Source organism: Notothenia rossii (genome assembly GCF_949606895.1).
Source record: "Notothenia rossii genome assembly, chromosome: 9".
Taxonomy (NCBI): domain Eukaryota; kingdom Metazoa; phylum Chordata; class Actinopteri; order Perciformes; family Nototheniidae; genus Notothenia; species Notothenia rossii.
This window is the reverse complement of record NC_136907.1, coordinates 23990880-24003125: the sequence shown is the minus strand read 5'-3', so window position 1 is coordinate 24003125 and position 12246 is coordinate 23990880. Positions and strand designations below refer to the sequence as shown.

General features: G+C 39.2%; 1 long non-coding RNA gene across 1 annotated transcript; it reads left to right on the top strand.

Annotated features, from left to right (window-relative positions):
• Nucleotides 1-567: 567 nt before the first annotated feature.
• On the top strand, nucleotides 568-9975 carry LOC307019212. Its single transcript, XR_013802594.1, has 3 exons — nucleotides 568-633; nucleotides 1201-1415; nucleotides 3192-9975. It is a non-coding gene; the product is annotated as an uncharacterized lncRNA (long non-coding RNA).
• Nucleotides 9976-12246: the final 2271 nt, after the last annotated feature.

Here is a 12246-nt window from a genome sequence, read left to right as displayed (position 1 = left end):
TTGCTATGGGGACTGCAGCAGTCTGATTTATTAGTGGTTTACACAGTTTGACGGTTTAAAATGGAAAATATCTGTTATTATTTAAATGGGAATCTTATTTATGTGCTACAGATAAAAAGAAGGTCTGCATTGCACACATTAGAGTGATTAAAATAAACAGGAAATGTAGCAGAGTGGATGTATTGTCACCTCTTATGATGCTCTAAGATCAAAGATTCTGTGGAGGAAAGATTAGCCCAATGCCACAAAAGAGCTCTTTCCCAAATCGTTACACTATTTTAATGAATAACCACCCTGTTTATTAGTTTAATGTTAAATAAAGATTGTTTTTTAAACGTACATCGAAGTAAATGTAGTACAAAGTGGAAGATAGGCATCTGGCAATACGCAAAAATTACCCGACGCCATTTATGCTAGGCTAATGTCTCCACTGCTTTAATGGCCCGACGACTGTGTCCCACAGTGGTCTCCAGCGGCGGTGACCTCTCTTTTGCTAGTAATATCTTTGGTAACTAGGAGGCAGTTTCTCGTTCTTGTTTATTTGTCCATCGTGCTTGCCGTCGTATAGTCCTCTCAAACAGTGCTGTTTGAAATGAAATGTTTGAATGTGAAGCTGTGGTTTTGTACTTGGTGGTAAGTAGAACATTCCTTACACACTTAGCAACCTTTTATTTTCTATCTTTCTTGTATCCACCATCTGGGAATGAAATGACGAAAATAGTTGTTTTGTGAGTCCCATACACAAATGTAAACAAGGACATATATTTCTTTCTTTTTTTCTTTCTTTCTTTCTTCAGCTGATTTCCACACAGTTTACCAGTTCGTATTGGTACATACCAGTTATATTGTTTATTAGAGTGTAACTCCTGAGAATTTCACAAAAATATAACAATAGCCTACATGTAATTTATATATGCCTGTGAGATGTGCAAATTTCATTTCATTTCATTTCAAACCTTTATTTAGACAGATTGGTCCCTTGAGATCATCGATCTCATTTACAAGGGAGACCTGCATCAAATGAACAGATTGTCTTTTAAAAAGTTGTAAGAAATTCATGACAATATAAAATGTTGATGATTTGGTATAAACATCAGAAAGCAAAGAGAACACTGCTTTCCATACTCGTAGTTTGAGTTAAACAAATGGCTTGTTATTGTGTTGAAATGATTGTCTTTTTTTCCGTAATTGCTCTACCAGGTACTGCAGAGAAACTTCATGATGGCAGAGTGGAGAGCAGTATACATGTTTGGCTGTTGAAGGAAGCCACAGGCAGCTGCAGTTTAAGGGCTCCATCTGCTGGATGATGCTGGCAGGTTTGACCCATCACTGATCTGTGAAGTCTGCACAGTGAACACAACCCAGCTCCTGATGAACCACCCTGGAGAAATCTGAACCCTGAAGCTTATTTTGAGGTAAAAAGTGCCATTTAAAGTTCCAAATTCTAATGATAACAAACAGTAGGCACTAGGCAATAATGACAGTACAACTTACAGAAAAAGGGTAGAATGTATTCAATGATAAAACTCATGTTACTCAAGTGAACCGCAATTGACATTTTGGAAAACTACCAAGTGGCAAAGGCAGTCTGACAGCTGTTATCCCATTAACTATGTCCAGATCAAATGACTTCCATTTAGCACTAAAGGATGCTTTGACTTTTTACAGACCTGTTACTGGTTGGGGCAGAAAATCTAAGATTTCGGAGCAAGTTACAACCAAGTTGCACCTACAATATTTGGATCATTGTTCATAACTTCATGTCTCTAGCTGTAAGAGAGAAACAGGTAGTTTTACTACCGAACATTTTACTCTGATCAAAGGCAACACATCTACAGCCAATCCCGGTTTCAATTCAGAAGGGGCTTGTCAATTTAAACTATTTTTAATCATCCTTGAGAACCTTTTTTGGTCCTGGCAAAAACTGGAAAAAACAGTGACAGCAGGTACAAATCAGTACATGACTGCAAGGGCTGTATCGACTGAATCGCTCCCCAGATGGTCCATGAAACGCTCCTGTTTCATCTCTGCAGGTTTCCTCTGGTGTAATTAGTGTGGGTGCAGGACACCGTTGCCATCCAGCAAATACATCATTTTGTAAAAGGCTGCCATATGACCAAAATGTCACAGTTAAAAGGGTAAATGGTAAAGCCAAGGAGTTGTGAAGATTTATTTCTTATAAGGCTACTCCACAATGCTTAATGCATACATCCAACAATGCTTATAGAAAATAACATAGTTTTCATTCAATGATTACCTCCCTTTCATCTATTGTGCCACATGTATTCCAGTTAATTAACCGACTATACATTTCTTTGTTTTTGATTAATAATCCTTAATTACATTTAACCTAATTACTGTCGCGGCACACTGGAGCATTCAAGTCTGGAGACCTCAAAGCTGAGAATCAGCACTTCATTTCTCACTCACTTGATTCAAAAATGGAGCTTAAATCTGTTTAAATGTATACACGAGGGCAAATTTGACAGAGTGGAAGTTAGAATGAGGATTCAAGCTCCCTTGTTATCTACTACGGTTGATTCCATGTTTGGACCCAATGGTAAAAACACAAGGTGGACATGTTTCACGATCAATGGTAACCGTGGTTTTGATATAGAAAAACACAGCGCATAATCAATCAATCACTCAATCAATCAATCAATCAATGTTTATTTATATAGCCCAATATCACAAATGTTGCATTTGTCTCAGTGGTCTTCGCAGTTTGTACAGAATATCAGTATGACAATACGACACCCTCTGTCCTTAGACCCTCACATCGTACAAGGAAAAACAAGGAGAAAACCCACAGTTTAAAGGGGAACATGGGAGAAACCTCAGGGAGAGCAACAGAGGGATCCCTCTCCCAGGACGGACAGACGTGCAATAGATTCCGTGTGTAAATCAAAGAGATAATATATTTTACAGCATATAGACCGAATGTTAGGAAATGTCTATAATAAGAAGATGAATCCACGAGGATGTCATCAATCCTGTGGGAGCCATCAGGGAAATAGTGTGATGAAAGTCAGGCAGGACCACAGAGACCGGTTCAGCCACGACTCAGGATGCAGGACTCAGGATCCAGGACCACAGCAACAGGCACAGCCACGACTCAGGATGATGGATGCATGATCTGTGTGATTCTGAGCGATAGTCATGCAATTAACTGCTGCTGCTTATTCCCACAGTGAAACATCCACTAGAATAACCAATCATGCAGCAGGCGCTGATGAGTTAGTGGAGCCAGGTGTGTGCCACTGCCAACAAAACGTAACTATGGTAATGTGCAGTATGATCTCGACAATTGTGATGTTATTTAGATCGAAGTTTCTCATATGTTGACCCTTGGGGCATGCATGTGTCAACTGCTGTAGGAGTCCTAGAACCTGGAAATCAGTTGGCATCTTATAAATGTTCTTTTTCTTAGTCTAGTTATGAACGTGTTTTTGGTTAGGAGCCTGAAATAAGGTCTATGGTTTAAAAAATATTTTCTGTTTTTGTTTGTCAGTAAATACCCCACTCTAGAATCGGGCAACTTCGGGCAAAAGTGTTCCATGGCCTCCAATTTCATTTTGCAGAAGTTGGCGGATACATAAATTATATTTACTTATATTAAAATTGTGAGATAAGGCATTCATGTGTTGTGGGAATAATCTGAAAAAGTGTTCCTTTGTGGGAAAATTCTCATTAAGTCGAAAAAAACTACTTGGAAAAATATAGTAAAATGTTGTTTAGAGGGATGGATGCTACACGGACCACTATTGCGGTAAGCATGTTGTAACTTCCGGTTGTTGTCATCTCCGGGTATCCCGTGTGCCTGTTCTGTTGCTGATAGCTTATTATCTTAACTTAATCGATCGTTTTAAAACTCTTGATCACGGCAACTGCCTGACGTTGTAATCACACGTTACTACAGCTTAAGCACTCACAACTCTCCTTATCTTAGCGACCGTAACTCCAGACTCTTTTCGGGTTTGCTAACGGTAGCTACTTTAGCTTGATAGCTAGCCATGGCTCTTTCCCCACCCTCGGGTGCTATTTCCTGCTCTAACTTTCTAATGTTTGGTTACTTCACTACCTCCTTTACTGGTACCGACACATGTTTTAAATGTACTATATAGACCCTCCAGAAAAACGCGATTCTGCGATCGCAGAATTTACCGCATAATCAGCAAAATGGCGCAGATTTTTAAAAGGCCGCATATTTATCAAAAGGCCGCATAATCCCCGCATTTTTCCACACAAAGTTGAGAAGAAAAAAAAGTTAACTCGTCTTGACGTGACGTCATCAGCTCGCGCATCACAGAATGTAAACAACACTGTATAGAGCTCATTTACCAACGAACATTTCTACTAAAGACCGGGCAAAAAGTGGGGGGAAACTATTCTGCACCCCGTGCAACTGTGTGTTGGAGCATAAGAGAAAATCGACGGTGGCGATCCACTTTGATTCATTCAAACATTCGAAAATGCTTTCTGCTGCTGCGGACAAGAAAGCCATTCAACTCACGTTCACCGAGGGATCAACCTCCAAAACCCTTTCGAGGGCTACAAGAAACGAAGTGAGTAGCCTACAAGATTGAAGCTGGTCAGATAACGAACGAGTAAATGTAAACAGAATGAGGTGGAGAAGTGTGTGTGTGTGTGGGGGGGGGGGGGGGGGGTGTGTGTGTGATTAAAATTGCCCAATTGCTTTTACAATAAATAAACATTGAATGTGTTTAATTGAATAGTAAAGGGGTTTAACGTTAGTGGCAGGTTGTGTGTGATAGAGAATAAATAAGACAGCCCAATATTTAAAAAAAATGGTTATTCTTTTCCCCCGCATATTTAGCATATTTCGCAACTTTCCGCATATTTCGCAACTTCCCGCAATTTCACAGCATAAAATCCCCGCATGTTTAATCGCATAATCAAGGATTTTAGCCCGCATAATCAAGGAATTTAGCCTGCATAATCAAGGATTTTTGCCCGCGTTTTTCTGGAGGGTCTAACTATAGTTGTTAGGTTGGAGGCGGGAATCATAGCCATAGAAGCCCGGCTCCGCATCTTAGAAAATAACTCAGCTACAGTAAAGCCCATGTTAGCCGGTGCGGACCGGCAAAAGGTAGCTCCTCTTAGTCTTCCCCAGGCAACTCCCGAGCAGCAGGGTGACTGTTCAGAAGGGGCATAACGCGAAACCCGCAGGTCCCCAACAACCCGTTCACGTATCTAACAGATATTCCCCACTCAGCGAGACACCCGCTGAGAAGCCAACTCTGCTTATTGGTAGCTCTATTAGGAGACACGTGAATTTAGAGACCGAAGCCTCCACAGTCACATGCATTCCGGGGGCTAGAGCGGGCGACGTTGAGGCGCATCTTAGAGTGCTGGCTAAAAATAAACTTAAATACAGTAGGATTGTTATTCACGTCGGTGGTAATGATGTTCGCTTACGCCAATCAAAATGCACCAAACTTAATGTGGCGTCGGTGTGTAGTTATGCTAAAACAATGTCGGACACCGTAATCTTCTCTGGTCCCCTCCCCAATCTGATCAATGATGACATGTATAGCCGCATGTCATCATTTCAGCGCTGGTTGTCTTAGTGGTGCCCAGCAAACAATGTGGGCTTCGTAAATAATTGGACAGCCTTCTGGGGAAAACCTGGTCTGATTAAGAGAGACGGCATTCATCCTACTTTGGAAGGTGCAAATCTCATTTCGGCAAACATTTCAGGGCTTTGTGGACTTAATCCATGACAATCTGGAGTTGAGACCAGGAGGCAGAGTCGCAGTCTTACACGCTTCTCTGCGCTCTCTCCTAGGCAGTCATCCATAGGAATCCCGAACCCAATAAAATACCCAATATTAACGGTGTGTGTGTCTGCCCAAGGACAATTTAAGGTAAAACCTAATAGAGGTGTCATACATAATAACCTAATAAAAGTTAATGTAATAACTACTACAGTGCAACAAAACAGGAAGATTAAATGTGGTCTCTTAAACATAAGATCTCTAGCATCTAAAGCAATATTGGTAAATGATTTAATATCAGATTATAATATTGATATATGCTGTCTCACTGAAACTTGGTTGAGACATGAAGAATATGTCAGCATAAATGAGCCCACTCCACCCAGCCATATCAATACTCATATTGCCCGAGGCACGGGCCGAGGAGGTGGAGTTGCAGCAATCTTTGACTCAAGTTTACTTATCAATACTAAACAAAAATTAAATTATACCTCCTTTGAAAGCCTCGTTTTTAGTCTTACGCATCCGACCTGGAAAACTTTGCAGCCAATCTTATTTGTTACAGTGTACCGTGCACCAGGTCCTTATTCAGAATTCTTATCAGAATTCTCTGAGTTTTTATCAACTTTGGTACTTAAAACAGATAAAGTAATTATCGTAGGTGACTTTAATATTCATGTTGACGATGATAAAAATAGCCTTACTGTTGCATTTAACTCTATATTAGATTCTGTTGGTTTCTGTCAGTGTAAATAAACCAACCCACTGCTATAATCCCACTCTCGACCTTGTTCTGACTTATGGTATTGAAATTGAGCAACTATTAGTCGAACCGCATAATCCTGCTTTATCCGACCATTTCTTAGTAACTTTTGAAGTACTGTTATTAGACTACAAAGCATTAGTCAAAAGCTCCTGCAGCAGAAACCTATCTGTTAGTGCTATAGCCAAATTTAAGGAAGAGATTCCACCAATACTTAACTCGATAGCATGTCTGCATGTAAGGGAGGAAACTTATACCAAATGTACACCACCCCAAATTGATCATGTTGTTGATAGTGCTACAGATGCGCTGCGAATAAAATTAGACTCTGTTGCTCCTTTGAAAAAGAAGAAAATAAAACAACATAGATTAGCTCAATGGCATAATGCCGAAACCCGCAAATTAAAGCAAAAGTCGAGACAACTTGAAAGGATATGGCGTTCCACTAAACTTGAAGAATCTCGTTTAATTTGGCATATTACTCTCAATGGATATAAGAAAGCACTACGTAAAGCGAGAGCAGCCTACTACTCTTCATTAATAGATGAGAATAAGAATAATGCAAGATTTCTTTTCAGCACTGTAGCCAGGCTGACAGAGAGCCACAGCTCGACTGAGCCTTCTATTCCCATAGCACTCAGTAGTAATGATTTTATGTGCTTTTTTAACGATAAAATTGTTACTCTTAGAAACAAAATCAATGACCTCTTGCCTTTGACCAGTATAGTATTAACAACAGCTCCCGGAAACGTAAGTTCTAATATTACACTAGATAGTAAACTAGAATGCTTTTCAGCCATAAACCTTGAACAATTAAATTCAATGATTCTCTCTTCTAAACCATCAACGTGTATCTTAGACCCGATTCCAACTAAGCTGTTAAAATAAGTTTTTCCATTAATTAGAACTTCTTTATTAAATATTATGAATATGTCTTTATTATCAGGCTATGTTCCACAATCATTCAAAGTAGCAGTGATAAAACCGCTTCTTAAAAAGCACAACCTCGATCCAGAGGTTTTAGCCAACTATAGACCTATTTCTAATCTTCCGTTCCTCTCAAAGATTCTTGAGAAAGCAGTCGCAAAACAGCTGTGTGATCACTTAAAAAACTATGATTTATTTGAAGATTTTCAGTCTGGCTTTAGAACACAACATAGCACAGAGACAGCTCTGGTTAAAGTCACAAATGACATTCTAATAGCCTCAGACAAGGGAATTGTCTCTATTCTTGTCTTGCTCTATCTTAGTGCTGCATTTGATACTATCGACCATGATATCCTATTGCAAAGAATAGAGCACTTAGTTGGCATACAAGAAACTGCTTTAGGCTGGTTTAGGTCCTATCTATCTGAACGCTCTCAGTTTGTACGTGTCAACGATGAATCTTCCATGCAAACCAAAGTTAGCCATGGAGTGCCACAGGGCTCAGTGCTTGGACCTATTTTGTTCACACTATATATGCTTCCGTTAGGCAATATTATAAGGAATCATTCTGTAAACTTTCATTGTTATGCGGATGATACTCAACTATATTTATCAATCAAGCCTGATGAAATTAATCATCTAAATAAAATTCAAGACTGCCTCAAGGACTTAAAAACGTGGATGACCTTCAATGTTTTGATGTTAAACACGACCAAAACTGAAGTTATTGTACTTGGCCCGAAGAATCTACGAAACAAATTATCTAAAGATATACTAACTATGGATGGCATTAACTTGGCCTCCAGTGAGACTGTAAGGAATCTTGGTGTTATATTTGATCAGGATTTATCCTTTAACACCCACATAAAATTAATTTCAAGGACCGCCTACTTCCATCTATGTAACATTGCAAAAATCAGGCATATCTTGCCTCAAAACGATGCAAAGAAACTAGTCCATGCATTTGTTACTTCAAGGCTGGATTATTGTAACTCCTTATTATCAGGGTGTACCAAGAAGTCAGTCAAGTCGCTTCAGCTGATTCAAAATGCTGCAGCTCGTGTACTAACCAGAGTTAGGAAAAGGGACCACATTACTCCTGTTCTGGCTGCCTTACCCTGGCTCCCTATAGAACACAGGATAGAATTTAAAATTCTTCTTCTCGCCTACAAAGCCCTTAATGGGCAGGCGCCATCTTACCTTAAAGAACTCATTATACCCTACTGTCCTACTAGGGCATTGCGTTCCAAGAATGCAGGGTTGTTGGTTGTTCCTAGAGTCTCTAAAAGTACAATGGGAGCCAGAGCCTTTTCTTATCAAGCTCCACTTTTGTGGAATCAGCTTCCAGTTTGTGTTCAGGCGGCAGACACCCTATCCGTTTTTAAGAGTGCGCTTAAGACCTTCCTTTTTGATAAAGCTTATAGTTAGGGCTGATTAGATTCAGCCCCTAGTTTTGCTGATATAGGCTTAGTTTGTCGGGGGACATCTTACTTCTTCCTTCTCTCTGTCTATACCTGTGTACTCTCATGTTCCGATTAACCCAGCTTCCCCAATTTTTTTTTTTTGGTGTCTATATACGCCGGGATCCGGAGTCATGGATGATCCTGCGGTCCTGTGTCATGGATCGCGAGTCCTGGATCTTGAGTCGTGGCTGTGGTCCTGGATCATAAGTCCTGGATGGATTTCCTTGTGGATTCATCTTCCTATTATACACACATGCATTTCCAAACATTTGGACTACCTATGTTGCAAATGTATTACCTTTTCAATTTACACACAGCATCTATTGCACGTCTGTCCGTCCTGGGAGAGGGATCCCTCCTCTGTTGCTCTCCCTGAGGTTTCTCCCATTTTTCCCTTTAAACTGTGGGTTTTTTCTGGAAGTTTTTCCTTGTACGATGTGAGGGTCTAAGGACAGAGGGTGTCGTATTGTCATACTGATATTCTGTACAAACTGTGAAGTCCACTGAGACAAATGTAACATTTGTGATATTGGGCTATATAAATAAACATTGATTGATTGATTGATTGTTTAAAAGCTCAGAGCAAGAAATTGCAACACATCTTCTTTTCCACATTCCAACTTAACGTAAAACCCTATGAACTTACCAGACTCGGATAAAGGAAGTCACATGATGATAGTCTGAAGTCTGTGCCATTTCAGTTTAGCAAATGGTCTTAAATCAGCATTGGCAGTACATTGTTTCACCTGATGATGCCGCTGGACAAAAAGTGAAGGGATCACCAAAGTTATAACAGTTAATCCTCAGGAGAACATACATATTCCAAATTTCATGACAATTCATCCAATAGTATTTGAGACATTTTACTCAAAACCAATCAAATTTCAACCTCATTGAATTTCTAGAGGAAAAGTAACGGGATCACCACATTTTGTTGGGTTCATCCTTTGAGGAGCATGAATAACTGCACCAAATGTCATGTCAAAAATTCAGATTTTTCAATCTGGACCAAAGTGGTGGATCAATAGGCAGAGTGTCATTGCTGCCTCTCGTGTGACGCTCCTAACATGGTTAAAAATGAAAACTCGAGATAACAGATTGCACACAGATTTTCAGAATTAGAGATTGAGAAGTCAATATGTAGCCTAATCCAAGCATGCTCCACACATTCAATAAAGTGAATACAGTGATGCTCATTCATTTTTATTTGCAGCAGTCATTGCCAGGCTGTGAGTTTTGTTTTAACCTCTCTCACTGATCGATCCCCCCCCGGGTGCTCAATCACACAGCTGTGAATCACAAACCGGCTCTTATGCAATGGTGGGCGAAGCAGAATGGGGTGGTTTGATCCTCTGAATCGTCAATTGAAACTGGCCATTTCTATTGATGGCAATGTAACGGCTCAATACTTTCCAAATAGACACTCCTGACTTCATTCAGAGAGTGCTGGCGATATGGGGGGAGAGAGCTGCTGCCTATCGCAGTGCTTGCTTTTTATTGGACGATTGAGTTCACCAAAGCTTTCAGCTCACTCACAGACACAAATCATAACGAGTCATTGTTTTCTCAGGTTTTTCTTTTTAATGAAAGAGCCAGTTCCAGTGTGTTTTCTAGAAATGAACATAGAGAACAACTTCACAATCCAGCCATCAGATTTTGTACTGCACACTTTAGGATGCTATTATGGTAACATTATCATATTCAGCTATAACCAACAAAAGAGAAGACAAGACAGCAGTTAAATAACTTGATGGGGAAAGCATCAGTCATGTCACCAACATAGAAACCTTATAACTCAGAGCAGCTGTGATTCAAACATGTATAAATGGAAGAGAAAGAACATGTTTGTCTAGAGTGGATCCTCAAACCTCTTTATGAAGCTATAGTGGGTCTATGTATTGCACAACTGTTCTGCCTGAATGGGAGTTTGACGTCATGCCAACAGAGTGTGTTCACATGTAAACCAATAATCAATTCCCACACACCCCTTTTCTTGACATCCTTCAGATGCTAATGCTCTCTAAACGTATACACTTAATTATTCTCTAGGGATGCATTTAAGGCCTGTGTATATTTGAGATTATAATCTTTACAGTGGCTGCTACAGATTATTTGAAAGTACTTTAAGTAAAGCTCCACTTGACGTTTTGCATATTCATTTGTGCTACAATTTTTTTGGGTCTTATTTGTCTCAGATCGGCATCAGATTTTCAAAGTTGGTAGTGTCTAAAAGCCACAAGCAAATAGTTTGTTAACAAAAATCAATTAGATCCAATCAATTCGAAATAAAGCGTTTCACAGGCTTTGACTTTAAGTAGTTTACCTTAAAAGCAAACATACAAAATACAAAAGACCCCTAATACTTATTTCTCATGGATGTTTCTATCTTAGGCTACAACTGACATTGAATAGGCATTATTGTAGTTCAGTATTTATTTTGTCAACCAATTTTTTTTATAAGTATAGGTTACTTGACATCACATCATGAGATCAACTACATTTGTGAGCTAATGGCTTTTTTTGCAACTCATACCAAGGAATTACTGTAAAAAAAAAACAATGACAAGCAGTTTTAGCTTACAATCAACTGAAATCTTGCAACTGAAATGCGCGAGAGAATACGCAGATTTGTATCACAAGTGTGTTATTCATTGCAGCAACATTCACTTGACAGAAAAATATGTCTGTAATGAAGTTTTTGTATGTCTTAAGAATGTGTGTAGGTCTGAAAAAAGACTATGTACAGCCATGCTAGCTAGCTTAAGAAAAACGGTGCTATTAGCTAAATGCTAATGTCAGCAACCTAACATGTTAGTTAGCAGTCATAGTGCTAGCATATTTATGTTAGATCTTAATCTACCAGTGCATGTGATCAATTGCCTAGTATGTTTATTTAACATCCTAATTTAGCAACAGTATGCTAATATTAGCAAATTAGCACTAAACACAAGGCTTATTTGAACGGCATTAGCAGGTATTGAATCATAAACCATTTTGACTTGCAGATTGCACTAGATGAAGAAGAAGTAGGGGAATTACATTCATTTAAATATTCTCTGGTGGATGAATGTATGAACCAAATTCCATGGTATCTATCAAATAGTTTAAACTCTGCACATAACAACGCCACATTTTACATTGCAACATGTGATACAAAAATGCATCTTGCTTCAGTTGCAGGATTCCTGTTTTAACCCAAACACTTTTAAATGTTCTAATTCTGATTTCTTCATAGGACATAATCTAGATTGTGTCAAATACATACATACAGAGCCTAATTAAATATTCCTATGGTTGTTTTCTCGTACTGTAATTATGGTCAATACCTTGACAACACATTCTGCCAAAATGGTTG